Raw genomic sequence first — 16,620 nt, forward strand, 5'->3', positions numbered from 1 at the left:
ATAATTGCGACATAGATCACATTTGGCTGTGCATTTAAAGCAACCCCGTTGATTATCGGGCGTGCGATGTTGCTCACGAGGCTTACTGCTCAAGATTTCTTTGATGTTTTTAGTTCTACGAAAAGCAGGAATGATGGACCCTACCGGAAAAATCTTTTTAAGAGATGGTAAATCATAAATCTTCACCTTGGGCTGACACCTTGCCGTGGTGGTGAAGCTTGTGTGTCTCCATGACCCGGAGAGCTGTGCCGGCGGGGACTTTGTTCCCTGGCAGGTCTAACCATGCCGGATTGGTCGAAGGGTAGAGGCCAGACGAAGAACAGCCCCTGGTCCTCCAGGTTGGGGGTTGGGCGGCGGGCTGATAACCCGCTCCCAGAAAATGCTATTTATTACAGAAACCGAAGCTAGAACTACCACTGCACCCTATCGGGAAGCAGGGGTAAAAGATGTTAACACCCGGTTGGAACAACGCGCGAAGCAGCGAATGACGCATAAACCGCCGACGAAATTGCTGTCGCCAAGAGAATGGCAGAGTTGGCGGCGAAGCATGTTACGTGGAATGAGGCAAAAGGCACTGCACAAAATAGGGTTAGGTGGCGCGCGCTACTTGAGGACCTATGTTCCACTTAGGAACGAAGAGGATTAAGGTAAGGAAGGAAATCATAAATAAGGTGCTTGTATTTCCTAATAATTCTACCAATACTGGGTAAGCGAGGGTTGAAATCAAGCACAAGTGGAAAAATTTGTTTGCACTTCTTAGGCTGGGGTTGAAGCAATGTTTGTCTAGGAATAGACTGGGCTTTCTCAAACTGTTGTGAAACCAAATTAGGGTTATAACCCCGGTTATATAGATAACCCTTATACTCAGAAGAGCGTTTGCTAAATGCCTCATCAGTAGAACAATTCCTTCGGATCCTGGTAGCTACTCCATAGGGAATGGCCCTGGTAACATGGGCAAGGTGTGCGCTATTCCGTAGCAAGTAAATATGGTTATCCGTAGGTTTGGAGTAGATATCAGTCTGGATGAAACCGTCCACCAGATTGAGAGTAAGATCTAGTACGTTAAGTGAATTGGGAGAAGAAACTAGAGTAAATTTAATGGTACAAAGAATTAATATAATGCGTAAACGAGTTTAGCAGGTCCTTGGGTCCAAAGATCAAAAATGTCATCCCTGTACCTCCATCACAGGTTGGGTTTAATTTCCCCTGATTTGGCTTTCTTATCAATAATTCCCATGGCTAGATCAGCGTAACTGCATGCATTTTTGGGACCCATAGCCGTACCATGAATCTGAAGAAAGTTGTCATCTTCAAAAAACGAATTATCGCACTAGTACTAGCACTAGTACTAGCAGGACGTATCCTATTACGCAGATTCTTAATTGTAAATCTAAAAATGTCATCTACCTGGTTACGTTTAAGAAATGCAATGTGCAATATGTTGGGTCCACAAGTAACGAATTTAAAATTCGTTTCCGCAACCACAAGTCTTCTACGATCACCAAAAAACGTACCTGTGAAGTTGCTATTCATTTTCACAAAGAGCCTCATGCTCTGGCAGATTTTGAATTTTGAATTATTGAACAGTTGTGTAATCTTAGTGTCAATAATAATAGTCTTGATGACCGTTTGCTCACAGGAGCCAGGTGATCTGGTGACGTCATTGCGCGAGACTGGAGAGAAAATTTTATTGCCGTATCCCATAAGGCAGCCCGTGCGTAGTCGTGAGTTTGCATTTGAATGATGGCGGTCACTGCCAGAGCGAGTGTTGCTTTTCAGAATTATTTTGTCTTGTTTTATACCGCGTTTGGAACTCGGAATTGTGCTGTAAATATGAGAAGTGTTGATTTGGACAGTTGGGAAGTCTCTTTCGACGGTGAATCTTTTCGATTCTACACTTGGATGCAAGCGATTTGAGTACTTGAATCGCACAACATGCAGCGCTGGCCGCACCGCGTTGTAAGCTTGAAAATCACTTGGTGTTTTACTTCAATTTGCTTTTAATAGTGTACTTTCTATACAGTATTAAAGGTACTGTATTCCATCGATCTCTAGCTTGCTTTTATTTAGTCATTCATTTTATTATTATCGTATGTCGGCCACAGCACTAGTCCTGTCGACCATTCGATCAAACGCTCTCCAACTCAGTCAAGAAAAAAAAATTAATAATCTGAATGGCACACGCCAAGAATTGCTAGAAAAGATTGACCTGACCTTTAATGAATTTGTAGAGGTAGATGTGGGCTTTGTTGACATTGAGAATTACATTACACTATTTCTAAGTCAGTCAGGTGTACAGGGTGCAGTTACAACACCAACCAACAGCATCATGATGGTTTCCCATGGCTGAAATGGTCACGCCATTTCACAGGGGAGAAAAGTGTCAGAGTGAAAATCATTGAGCCTTATAATTTACTGAGCACAGTGTAACAGTTGCTCTTTGGTTGGGAAATGATGACTATGACACTGTCCAAAAATGCGCAGGGGCAGTTTGTGAACAGCTTACACAACTTCAAACAATCAAACATGCACTACCCATTGACGCCTGAATGAAATTGCCCGCGACCCGCCCCTGATTCCCTGGCGTTTTTTGGAAGTACTTCGCGAGCGAAAGCACAAAAATAAACCATATGCCCAGTAACCACAGACACAAGATCAGGTTTCAAGACATCGTTTATTTAAAGTTCAATAAATTAAGGGTCGAAATATTAAAAAAATATTAACAAAAAGAACTCAACCTGATGTACAAAACTGATGAGAAAACAAGAAATTATATTATTTCTTTATCGCACGACAAAATGTCCCACAGAGGCAGAGAAAATTGACTTTGCGAAAATGAGTTATTGACTTTGGAGGACAAAACGAAACCAAATACAACCGAATTTCATTCTTGTAACGGCTAACATTTGAGAAAACAACGAAAAATAAAAGCGAAGAACTCTTGTAGAATCAGTCTGAAAACAAGAAATCGAGTAATTTCTTCGCCGCGGGACGAAATATGACGGCGCTGCGAAAGAAAGTTGAAAGTCGTAAATCAAAAAGACGACAAAACAAGCGAATTATTTTGAGATCAGTCGTATTTCAACTGTGTTAAATTGGTGGCCATTTTGGTTCTTTTCCTAGCGGTTCTGTAGTAGCTTAATAAGACGCGGAAATATTTGAACGAAGCGAATAAACAAAATAAACAAAGCGCCTGGAGGTCGCCGTAAATTAAATATACAGAAATCCAGCGTGCATGTTACTGTTCACTTTAAAACCTAAAATTCCCAAATACAGGGAACCAAATGAAAGAAATGCGAAAGGAAGGTCAATAACAATAGATTTTCATTCAAGTTGAGGCGAAGAAACCTATCTAAAAGCAAAAAATTGTTCAAAATTTTTCACACGTGCTTCACTGCATGACCACATGTTCAAATTAATCTTTACGCTAACGCAAAAGCTTGAGTTTTTGCCGACCGCTTTTCCTGACATTTTAACGCCTGTGGCTTTAGCAATCGTTCCAAAAGTTGAATTCAACTTCGAAGTAATAATGTACATTACCATTTTTGTTTCTTAAGTCCGAAAAGCTGCTTTAAATCTGTGATCTGAAAGCGCTCTGATCTTCATGTTTTCGCGGCGGTTGTAGGAAGGAAACCTTCTTCACCACAAAGTTCTACGGACTCTGTTCTACTTGATCCTCCATACTGAGGCCACCTAAACATTGATTTGTACTTTTCCTTTCTATTTTAAAGCCCAAAGCAGGAATTCATCCCTGTTAGGAGTGAAAACAAGACCTTGGAAGTTTTTAGATTTGTCCCGCAAATGCGCCATGATTACCTGCACTTTTCGAGCGCACGATTTTTAGAAGAAAAACTGTCTTTCTAGACAGCAAGCGCCAGAAAATGGATGGAGCGAACTTTACAAGTAGTAGGACACAAAAAACCTCATGGAATAAAACTATTGTTGGCCTGTGGAAGAGAGCCTGGAACAACGAAGCTGCGAGAAATGTTGAACAAAGTCCCGCAACTGATGGAAGACTTGCCATTGTTTACGATCTCTGCGACGACACCAATGAGAATCCGGAGGAAAGATATCCGATTCTACAAGATCCATTTTTAGTTCGAGCAGCACAGATGGCTTCCTTGCGTCTTCTGCACACACTTCCTTCAACCAACAAAGCTGAATACGCCATCAAAATGTATCGATCAATGGAAAGAAGTTTCAACCACATCTTGCGGGAGAGAACATGTCATGTGCCCATGCAGAAGGTCCACAAGCCAACTCACTGACTTTGTTGGTCTAGATAATCGTGTACTGAACTTTTCTTAGTTTAAAAATCTTTAAGAATACTCGGTAGTAAAGTTATAACTCCACTCACAACCAAAGCATGATGAGAAAAAAAGCCTTCCGACTGAAAACTGCCATGTTTATCCTTACGGCGCTATCGATGTGTCGATGGACTACATGCCGAAGACCAGAACAAGCTTTACTAGGCGCGCAAAGAATTCTGTGCGGTTATAAAAATAATTTCTCCTTGAAGATGATAGGTTAATTATTTCGGTCAGATCACCTGGAGAGGACTTTTGGTGTGCTCAATTATGCACCCTCACACCTCATGGACTCAACAAAAGGTGCGAGTTTAATACCAGGAATAGGATTCGCTACAATTAACATCGTCTTGCTGCTGTATTTTATTTGTTTTTATTTACTTTTTAGCGCGCGTTTTGCTATTTTTATTATTACGTAATTCTTATGTAATCTTATGTGAAAATTTTTTTATTTCTTTGTTCTCTTTGTAAGTTATTGTTTTGTAACTTATTTAAGGCTTTTTCACTTTTTGTAAATTTTATTCCGAGTACTGATATTCTTAGTGTTGAAGAAGCCCGAATGGCCGAAACGTCCACTTGAATTAAAGACCTCCTACGAGAAAAGTTCGCATCGTCTTCTGTTTATTCAACCTGTAATTATTTAAAGAAGAAGCGTTCTGTATCCATTGGATCCTTTTCTCCAAGGCATCATCGTTGGCAAACCAACATCGTTTACACATCTATATATATATCTATATCTATATCTATCTATCTATCTATCTATCTATCTATCTATCTATCTATCTATCTATCTATCTATCTATCTATCTATCTATCTATATTTGTGATTTATTCATGTTTCTTATTCTCGAAAAGTGCCCAATTCACATTTTATTTTTTTTTATTAGCTCATTGTGATCTATAGATTTTTGTGAAGTTAGAGTTGCATTTAGTTTGTTTTGAAACTTTCGTATTTACGATTGTCATACAGGTTAGAATTGCATTTCAGTTTACCTTGTAGGATATGACTTTTAACACATGGCAGTGGCATCATCTTGCCACTGTTTACAGATGATCTATTTTCTCAGTTCAGTGGCTGATTGCCACCTTGAATATTGTTAAATTAAATTTACTTTCTCTTACTGTTTTTAATTGACTTTCATCGTTTCAATGCACTTGAATTTTCAGAGCCGGGCTCTTCCTAATTTGCATAATCCGTAATCGGCCTGTGGGCATTACGGCTGCATAATGACCGTTCAGATCTCGTTCTTAGCCAATCAGAGCACGCGTTATATCAGCCACAAGCCAAAGCCATATAATAATGACCCTTAATTCCCGTAATGCTAATACGCTGAATGAAACATTCTAAGGAAAAGAAATAGATATACCCTCCTGAAATGTATCTTGAAAAATATTTTTTGGTAGTCGAGGTTAAGAAAAATACCAACAACATATGTTAAAGGTATAATTAAATTTCTGAAAACCAACTGCCAAAGGAAGCATGTCAATGTGAACAGCAAAGTTAGCCGCTATTGGCTAAAATAAACTGTTTTTCATTCATAAAAAAAAAAAATATTGATATAGTAAACCTGGCATAGACGCCCGATGCGTTAAGTTACAGTAGAAAGAGTTACTTCTGACTCAAGAAGACCCTCCAATTTGGACAATTCTCCGCCGGTGTAATGTTTTCCTCTTTTGTTTGGATGGTTTTATTCGAGCTCTGCCTTGTGATACCAAATGTTGTCTGCTCACAAGGTTAGTTATCTATTCCATTTATTCTATTCACTGACGACACAGTACACGCATATGCATGGCAAGTACGTCTCTTATTGTCGGGACCGACTTATTAAAACTGGACAGCGTATTGCAGTATTATCTTGTTTCTTCGTATAATAATGACTTCGCACTCCAACATAAGGCGAGACGCAGTAACCTAGTTGTTAATGTTCTTCGGCAAGACACTTTAATCTCCCAATGCCTCTGTCCTTCAAGGATTATAAATGGGTATTGGTGATCTTTGGAAACCTAAAAAAAAAAAAAAAAAGCTTGAAGCTAACCAGTAGTTTTCATGGACTAGAAATCCATCTCTTGCATGCTTCATGCTATGGAAAATAGAATAAGTTTAGACAGACAATGTGGGCCACCTGTACTTCTTTCAGTATTGTATTGATGAAACCAAATTTCTTCAACTTTAATTCACTTCAGCTAAGAGAAATTATGTATTCTTACATAGGTCCCAATGACTAATGATAAACATAAAACAAAACAAAACATGTCGGTTAAAGTGGAAACAGGGAATGAAATGCTGATGCTTTATAAGCCTGTTAGATTGAAAGGAAAGAAAAACATTCAAAGTCGGGTATCATTTCATCTTGAATTTTAAATCTTTATCCACTTTTATGAAACCTTTTTGAAAACAAATTGTATAAAGAATTAATAAACGCTGCATCATATTTTGCCAAGGCCACAATTTCACTTAAATACGAATCAACGAGCCACCAGAATAACTTTTAGGACGTCGACGAATATTTGCATAAGAACTTGGCATTTTTTCTCAAACAACACTGAACAACAACAGCTGCCTGGACAACAGCTCAACATCAGCTGCCTTGAAAAAACCTATTCTCTTTACTTTACCGGTATACCAATGCCTCTGTCCGCCATGGACTTTGATAAACGGGTATTGGTAGTCTGTTAATTAGAGAAAACTAAAAAAATGCTTGAAACTAGCCAACTGTGAGTGACTAGAATCTATCTCCTACATGCTTCAAGCTATAGAAACTAGAATAAGCCCCGACAATGTGGGCCAAGTGGCGCCTTGTGAGTTTATCTGTTTTAGTGCACAGAGGAAACAAGATTTATTAAAAATCGATTCACTAAAGCTAGTTGAAATTTTCTTACTAACCAAAGGTTTCCATGCGTCATCAAAACGTGAGAGAGAACAAAACATGTTACTGGAAGCGGAAACGGAGAGCGCAATGCCGATGATTTTGTTACTTGTAATTTCAAAGAAAAGAAATACAATTTTTCGGAGTAAAGCTGAGAATATTCGTCATTTTATTTTGTATCGGAATATTTAACCAGCTTTTGATGAGCTTTATGACACGTTTTAAAAAATTTGGTATGAAGAATTAACTGTGCATCATCTTGTTGATATTGGCACAGAACTGGGGTGATTATGTGCCACTGAATATTCAACTTTTTCCTTATATAAAGCAGAGACGGTTTCTTGTTTAAACACCACCTGCCTTTAAAAAAATAAATAAATAAAAAACAAACCCTCTCCTGTTTACAGTTCATGACTGAGCTATTCGTCGTTTACGTCAAAAACGCTCCATTTTGAAAGCCCATGTTATCTAAGTGGTCATCTTCGCAAATAAACGATTTTCTTCGTACAGCCTTTCGAGGGGTACGTGATGATAATTGCTAAGCGTAATGCTCGTAAGAGTTATTGACCCGTCCCTGCTTAACTTGCATTTATTTTAAGGTGGCTCAAAACAGTAATATTTCCGTATGAAGCCTGGATTCTAACGCGCACTTCAGCGCGAGGAATCACGCGATAACCCGAGGCGCTCGAGATGCAAAACTCACAACAAACAAAGCGGCGCGAGGCCTACTACATAAAACTTTTTTTCCACCAAGTTTAGAGAGGTGTTTTCGATGTCGCCTATTTTTACCTTCGAAAGCATCCATCCCTCAGATAATTTCAAATGAAAAAAAAAAAAATATATTATTTTAAACCACTGTGCTGGAACGTAAACGAAAATGGTGAAGTTGATGTTGCGATCGATCGCGCCGGCTAAAAAAAAAAACCCAACAAAAAAACTACTCTTTAAGTTTTCTTTGTTCTTTTTACGAGGCCAGCCTCACCTTCGGGTATTTATGGTATTCATCTTCTACCGCTTATGCTGCTAACGACAACAGCAAAAGAGAAAACACTGTTCACGGGTATTCACGTTTCTTCGCGTGGAATTGCGGGCTTTACTGAGCAGGAAACGGCCTCCAAGCGTGCGCGGAGCCCGATCTTGCAAAGTCAAGAGTTTAATTTGCGAGTACAACGTGCGGTAAAAATTCCTTATCCACGAAGCTAATATCTCAAAAACTACAGGATGTTTCAAAAGTTCAACACTTTCAAAGAGTCGACGTCTGAGTAAAGAAGCCCCTCTCATTGGCAGACTCTTCAATTTGTTCACCTCTCTATCTGTGTCATGTTTTCTGTTTTTGTTTGGTTAATTTTATCCGTGCTCTGCTCTGTGATACCAAACGCTGTCTGCCCACGAGGTCAGTTATTTATTTCTTTATTTGCAAAACATGCCTCGTAAATACGTCTTTTCCTGACGGGACGAGCTTATTAAACTTGGACTGAGTATTGTAGTAATATTTTTTTGTACCATCATATAATTTCGCATACCATCGTAGCATAACCCGTTGTTTTAGCTGAAACTCATTGTGTGGTTATTTGGTGAGTTGTCATTCTTTTTTCAACTTCTTACAGATCATGAATAGTACTCATCTTTACTATTTTTCTTTGTTATTTGCCTTTGTGTGGGTGAAGGATAATTATGCACAAACCTGAAATAAGGTAAATAAAACGTTAAATAAAACCAAGAATTAAATTGAATCATGATTGTATATACCTGATAATTTAATTATGATATCGTTTTGGTTTGAGAGATAAACTAGTTTACTAGAAAGCATATTGTGCTGTTTTTATTGTTACTCAGGCATACTTTCGAGCATTTTTATTATTAGTTTGGCATTATTTAATCCTTGCTACAATGAATCAACATTAATTACTGAATAACTATCACTTATTAATAGCGGAGCTCCGGCGGCCCGAAGGGCCGCCAAGCGGAGCCCCATACTCATATGGCAAAGAAAAGAAATCCATGGATGAATTTTCTCATGGTTTTCATGGCTAGCGGCATTGCTCGTGGGCGCGTACGCACGACGACGACGACGACGACGGAGTTGCCCAACATGGCGGCCATACTCCAATTAATAGGTCGACAGAGACATGCACCCTCGGTCTCTAGCAGAAGAATGCCATTTCTCTTGGCGGGATTTTTAAAGAAAAGAAAACGCATTTCTATTTGTTATGTCGACAAACGATAGCGGAGGTTGATCTAATGTTTTTAAGCAAGAATTAACAGGCAAAGAAGTAGCGAAGAAGATCGCGAAAAAGAGCGGGCCAGCGCTGGGGAAGGAGGCGAAACAATACTGAACAATGGCGTGAATTAAAGCGAGTCAAGGGCTAGAGAAAGGAAGTGAAATAATACCGAACAATGCCGTTAACCAAAGCTAACGAGGACCATAGATAGGATGTGAAAGTACTCAGAAGACTGCAGTGCCAAGTTTTTTAAAATTCGCGCGTTGTACTGTTACGCTGAGCAGCCGTGCAAGAAAAGTCACATGATTTGGTCAGGTGATGAAGAAGAGAAATCAAACATGTCCGAGTGTTACAAAACAGTAAACACAGCGGGAAAAAGTGGTTGATTCGTTGATCTGTCGAAAAGATTAGTTCAGTTCAGTCTTCACAACTTTTGCTACAAGTTTCTGCCTGGAAGATTTGCACCGGCCGAACTGATGTTGCCAACTTGCGGTAAGTGACTTTTGTTGTTGCGTTTGCTATGAAAATTAACAAGTTGCCTCGGGGATATAAGCTTATTTTCAATTGGAATCCTTTGAAAGTCTTCCTTATTTGAAGCCATGCTGTGCGACAATTTATAAATTGCATCGTTTTAATTTCTCTCATCTCTAAACAATAGCAAGTGAATCGCTTTGTGGAGGTTGTTGTAAGTTGTAAACAAATTAAGCTTTCTGTCGATTTTCGCCGTCAACCTAAGCTTATAACCTCACGTCCAAAAATAAGCTTAACCAAAACCGTATTTGTAAACACGGCCGGGCGAGTTTTGAAGTTTTCTCTGTCTTAGTTGGCACAGCCGCCTCGTACCCTTGTGAGATAACTTTAAGAATTCCTAGGAATTCCTAGGAATTTCCTAAGAATTCCTAGGAAAAAATTCCTAGGAATTCCTAAGAATTCCTAGGAATTCCTAGGAATCTAAGGTGTGAATTTTCACGGTAATTCGGACTCGGAATTCCTAGGAATTCCTAGGAATTCCAAGTTTACATAGAGCTGATTTGGAATTCCTAGGAATTCCTAGGAATTCCAACTGAAATATACTCACCTTGAAAATTCCTTAAAATTCCTAGGAATTTCTGAGAATATCTTGGAATTTGTAGGATTTTTTGAGAATAGGTTGGAATTTTTTGGAAAATCTGAGAAAAACTGGGAATTTTGTATCATTTGTAGGCCAGAGAAAATTTTGATGATTAATGCCCAGCATTAAAATAACAAATAAAGTCACTGATATCACATCAGACAGGTTTTAAATCAATGGTTTATTACATTCAATGGCTTTCATGAATTTAAACATAAGAAAAATTATCCTGTTTCTTTTTCATTACATCAAGAATCAAAAGTAAAACTGAAAACAGATATGAAGGTCAAACTTTTACATGTTTGATAAAAAGAGAACTTTTTCAGATAATTTACTTACTTTTTTGGTTTACAAATCCAACGATTTTCCATACACAAGATTTTAGCTTAAATTATTGTTATTATGTGGAACAAATCTGGATTTTCATGAATGTAAGGAATCAATGATAAGAACAAAACTGAGACAATTCATAAAATTAAAAAAGGCTGAGTTTGGGCAAACTTAGCTGCTGTTCAGTTATTTCTGTTGATTCCACAGCTTCTTTTGTTGCCCTCTAATTAGGCTGTCAGCAGCTAGCCTCTTCATCTTCATCTTTGTTGTATGACACCTAAAACAAAATTAAAAAATACATTACATTGCTATATATATGAGGTACTGTAAGACTGGGATCCAAATATTTGTGTGCTCACAGTTTAATACATGCAGCTAATTAAGACCTGACTGTAAGCTGGTTGAAATGTTAAAGGAGAAGACTTGATAACTGAGAAGGTGCTTCTCTACTATTGATAAATATATTACATAAATCTTGAGCTTACATTAGATTAAATCAAGGTTTTCCTTCTTCTATAAGTGTATCGACAACTCTCGAATTGGAGGATATATATCACGGTTTTTAGCCAAATTTAGACTTTAGAAATATTAAAAAAGACACTTAAGATATTAAAGGAACATTTAAATAATAGAGTAAACACAAAAGAATATACGGATGGACAAAAATTGATGATCAACACGGATTGCCATACAGTCAGGCTGAAACACACAGGAGATATATCAAACTATGCACACTGTGGCTGCCTCGTTGGAGTTTTTGTCAAGAACTAATTGACTGGGATCAGAGAGAACTGCTATATTTATTTCGTTTGAACAAGTGAGGCGAGAGAAACGACTTGTTATTCGCAAATCAAATTGTTTAGGCACGCACTCTGGGCAACCTAAATTGTTTCAACTTTGCTTTAGCCAGAATTCATTTCATGCCATGACTGAGTGGCCCACTCGTGTATGATTCGTGATGATAAAGTTCATTCAAAAGCTTTAGTCCAAATACAAGAATTTACTTTGCATAATATAAGGTTACTTGAATTCGATTACTCACCAAATAATTTTGTATACGGCTAATCTGCCCTTTGAATTTTTCCCCGTTGAAACATCCACAGCAAGACTTTCTTTTAGCTCCAAATCTTCGCCAAGAATAACTTGTTTCTCGATAATGACACTGACGCTGTTTTCTTCTGGTCACAAGACCGCAGCAAAAACCATTCTGATATAATTTTGGAAGTGAAATCTACTAAAACGCACGAGCGATCAACCGTTAACGCTGAATTCAAAGATGGGCGCCAAAAGAGAATGAATAAAGTGATCTTTGTCACGTTCAGTCACGACGATAGTCACATGAAAATTCGCGTGCTGTGATTGGTGCAGTTGATCAGTTGAGGAGAGAATGGAAACTGGAGAAGAAGGAGAGAGAGACTGGCAACGAGGGGACCGGACCAGTCGCTTTCGACGGCAATTCTGTTTCCGTTTCCACGCTGTTTTGGTGGTCTTTTGAAAGATGGGTCTTGCTTCAAAAGGAAAAAACTACACAAACTTTTTACGACGAAATCAAGGATGGAACGTACTTTAACTGGTTGATCTGTTCCCGACGGTTGTCAAGATAACAAAGGATCGTGAGGCACTTAAATCAAGTTCGCTGCAAAGGTAAGGAATCCAATTTTATAGGGATTTTCTGTTGTGATAAGCTATAATTGTAAATAAATCAAACTAAGCAATGCCTTGTGTATTCTTTAAAAACCCCAAAAGCCGAAATTCACCTAAAAGGTTTAAGATCGACCTGAGGAAACGAGATAAATTCTGCGAAATAAGCTTAAGCTTGTTGTATTAGTCCACCAAGTCTATTTTGAGAGCCCACGTGTTTCAACACCCAGTCAGCACAATGCGGCAAGTATAAATTTGCAATGCTTGTCATTTTTTCCTTTGAATTATTTATAAGTATTAACATGATATGAGATCTATAGTCTTTTCAATACATCAAGATGTAGGTTTTTTTTATTTGTCATTTATGTCAGTTATTTATTTGTTTCCCACTGACTCATAATCTTTTTGATTCTTTTGATTTTGTTGTGTCATGAATTGAAGTGACTGCGAGGACAAGGAAATGCAAGAAACATATTGATGATCCCACTATACCCATACCAAAATCTACAAGATTCGACCACATAAATCGCTTAAAGCAGTCTTCCCAGGCCAGTTGACGTCATCTCCCTCTCTTGCATCCCTTTTTCCTGGAGATCATTTCCAGCACCATGAACAGGACACCACAGAGTTTTCCGCTCACCTGAGTGAGATGGCTGTTGGCAAAAATGTTGTGGATGACTTTGATGGATTATGGAGTGAACCTTTATGCAAGAATTGAAGCTTCACAGAAGCATTTGATGAAATTGAGTTGCCTATACCTGAAAAGACTACAGAAATACCAATTGATGTAATACACAACAACTCAGATTTGTCCACAGACAGTGATTCAGATAATGATGTTGAAGTTTCAGTTCCGACTCCTCTGAAGAAATTGAGAACTCTGACACTGATGGCCATTCACTGGACTCCCCTGATGAAAGTGAAACTAATGGTTCCCAAGAAAAAAACATTTTCTGCCAAAGAATATGCCTGTATGGTTATTCTGGCCTTAATTTCAACACATTGTATGACAATGAGAGGCTGCTAAAGATATCCTTGTTTTAATGAAACTACTGGTAATTTGTCCAGAGAATGTCACAGTACAGTTTTACAAATGTACAGCAAGTGTGTGGAAACTGTGAGCTTTTCACTTATGACATCTGTGAGAAATGTCTTCCTCTTTTTCCTAAAGTCAGAAAGGATCAAGTCAAAAATTGTTCAACAGTGGGCTGTGATGGGTATGTGTGTGAATCTACAATTATATTAAATATATACATGCACATATATACTTTTGGTTTTATTGAAATTGTAAATAATATATATTCATTTATGCTGACAGAATTTTTTGCTTAATCTATTTATCAAATCTAAGAGCATCCATTTTTCTATCAGTTAAACTCTGGGTGTTTGATTTAAGGGTCCATACGGGCACATATACACTAACAAATCATGTTGGATCTAAAAAGCAATGTTATCAGTACTATAGCTTTATGTTGAGTTGTCAGACTTAAACTGGAATTAATGTACATTTGTTTGGAAATAATTACCTTGGAGCTTGAAAACAATAAAAAGGTATGGAACTCCAGAGAAATGATCCTGTCGATTTTTACTAATTCACAGAAACTGATTCATGCACTGAGTTCATCTTTAATTTTGACATTTTGGGAAATTTACAGAAATTTCCAACAATGTTTCATGTGTTTTAGCTATTCCCAAACATTCCTAGATATTCCAAACACATTTTTTAAAACAGTCTGGGAAATAATAGGAGTTCCTAGGAATTCCCAATAATTCCCAGTCATACTTTTCACTATTCCCAAATATTCCCAGAAATTCCAAGGTCTTGGATTAAGCATAATTTGCATGACTTGGAATAACTTGGAATTCCTAGGAATTCCCAATAATTCCCAGTCATACTTCCACTATTCCCAAATATTCCCAGAAATTCCAAGGTCTTGGATAAAGCATAATTTGCATGTCTTGGAATAACTTGGAATTCCTAGGAATTCCTAGGAATTCCTAGGAATTCCCAGACTACTGGGAATTTATTTCGCAGGGGTAGACTGCTAAAATTTCTTCTTCTGTTGTTGAAAACCAAGAAAGGTGTACAAACAGGATTTGCTAAATTTACTTTCAACGTTCCTATGTGAAGATTTGCATATTGTGATTACAAAGTATGGAGATTTCCTCGTTTTGTTAGTTCAGTTTATTCGGTTTGGCGAAATGCTTGGGTGAATTCCCAGGTTAATTTGGCTGAAGACTAGCAAAGCTACCGCCGATAAAATGACTGTAAAGCTAAATTAAGCCGTCGGCAAAAATGCACACTGTAATATTCAAATTTAAGCGTGAATAATTATTAAACTTTTAACACTGCAAGGTTAAACGAATTTTCTTTATCCTCTCTTTCATTCGGTTACCTTTCAACGAGAAGGATTTGCTTTTGATACTCAGATGAAGTGATATGCATAATTATTGTGTTTATAATGTAGATTTCCTCGTTTTATTATGTTGTCTGTCCAATCAGTTCGGTTTGGTGAAATGCTTATATAGTCCAAATGTCGAGTAGACGATTGTGCATGTAAATCCTTTGTGCAAATAAAGCTCTACTTTCATTTTGATTTACTATTTCATTTTATTGGTGCCACTGCTTTTGGCTGGGGGTACATGGGTTATTCCCCAAATATGCAGTATTTACACTTAATATGGAAATGTTCCTCAAAATTGAGATAGTACTAATGGAAAAAAAAAATGCGAAGAGCTTTACTCGGTAAATTGAACAGTGTAAATGACATTTACATACTTAGAAAAAATTTAAGGAGTAGAAGTTCTTGCCCTGACCATTTCTCGGTAATAGAAATAAGTTTTACATACATACATACATACATACATACATACATACATACATACATACATACATACATACATACATACATACATACATACATACATACATACATACATACATACATACATACATACATACATACATACATACATACATACATACATACATACATACATACATACATACATACATACATACATACATACATACATACATACATACATACATACATACATACATACATACATACATACATACATACATACATACATACATACATACATACATACATACATACATACATACATACATACATACATACATACATACATACATACATACATACATACATACATACATACATACATACATACATACATACATACATACATACATACATACATACATACATACATACATACATACATACATACATACATACATACATACATACATACATACATACATACATACATACATACATACATACACAATTTAGTTGGTGAGAGCGCTCTCCTCTCTCCACACACACACACTCTCTCTCTCTGCTCTTTTCTTCACACTAATTTTGTTATTAACTACATTGTAACTCATTAACCGAATGTCACTCACTGTTTGCTTTGTTGTGCATGCATACTTGTTTTGCTCGTCAAAGAAAGTTTCAGTTTCTTCCTGGCTGTTTCCTTTGTCCTGTCCAGTACCAATTCCTTTGTAATATAACTTTGTGAATTCTCTATTCTCCTTAAATGTTATCTTGTCAGGGTGATAGAATGCACTCTCAGAGTGTTCAATCAAATGTTGTTTTCAGTCGCTACAATTTTCAGGAAAAAAGCAATAGTTTTCTTAATTTCCTTTTACTTTGTGTTAGGACCTTTTAGCATGCTCGTAATTGACCCATGGGGATAATTTTGAATAAAGTAAAGAATTAGATCTGTTTTAGTGTTAAGTATTTTTAAATTATTATGAATTACATGTAGGCATTTCTTCTTAGTTTTTATTTTTTATTTTAGTCACATGTGATGTTTTATGATTTTACCGACGTATACCATGTAAATGTAAATAATGCACTAGAATTAGCCAATCAGAGTGTGCATTGTATCAGCTTTAAACACAAACCATATGTAATAAATGTATGTAAATGATATTTTTATGACAGAGAACTGAACAGGGCAAGAACTTCTCTTTCTTTTGTAAATTTATATATTCATTCCTCTCATTGCTGTCAAAATGTCTTAGGAACCTTCATTTTTGATAGTCCATTATTTTCCACCATACCTAGCACAGAAGCTCACAAAATCCTAACTAATAACCAACATTT

At 37.2% G+C, this 16,620-nt stretch overlaps 1 protein-coding gene and 2 long non-coding RNA genes across 3 annotated transcripts in view; 2 read left to right on the plus strand and 1 right to left on the minus strand.

Annotated features, from left to right (window-relative positions):
- The window catches only part of LOC149110222 (putative skeletal organic matrix protein 5), a 43,605-nt gene that overhangs the window by 5,342 nt on the left and 21,643 nt on the right, over positions 1-16,620 (plus strand). The gene's annotated exons all lie outside the window — the stretch shown is intronic.
- Positions 10,670-12,015, minus strand: LOC149110223 (uncharacterized). Its single transcript, XR_016208209.1, has 2 exons — positions 11,880-12,015; positions 10,670-11,114 (listed from the first exon to the last, which is right to left on the minus strand). It is a non-coding gene; the product is annotated as an uncharacterized LOC149110223 (long non-coding RNA).
- On the plus strand, positions 12,342-14,048 carry LOC149110224 (uncharacterized). The gene is made up of 2 exons (XR_016208210.1): positions 12,342-12,481; positions 12,920-14,048. It is a non-coding gene; the product is annotated as an uncharacterized LOC149110224 (long non-coding RNA).

Source organism: Orbicella faveolata, unplaced genomic scaffold (genome assembly GCF_042242905.1).
Source record: "Orbicella faveolata isolate gen_17 unplaced genomic scaffold, um_ofav_v1 contig_24, whole genome shotgun sequence".
In the NCBI taxonomy this organism is placed as follows: domain Eukaryota; kingdom Metazoa; phylum Cnidaria; class Anthozoa; order Scleractinia; family Merulinidae; genus Orbicella; species Orbicella faveolata.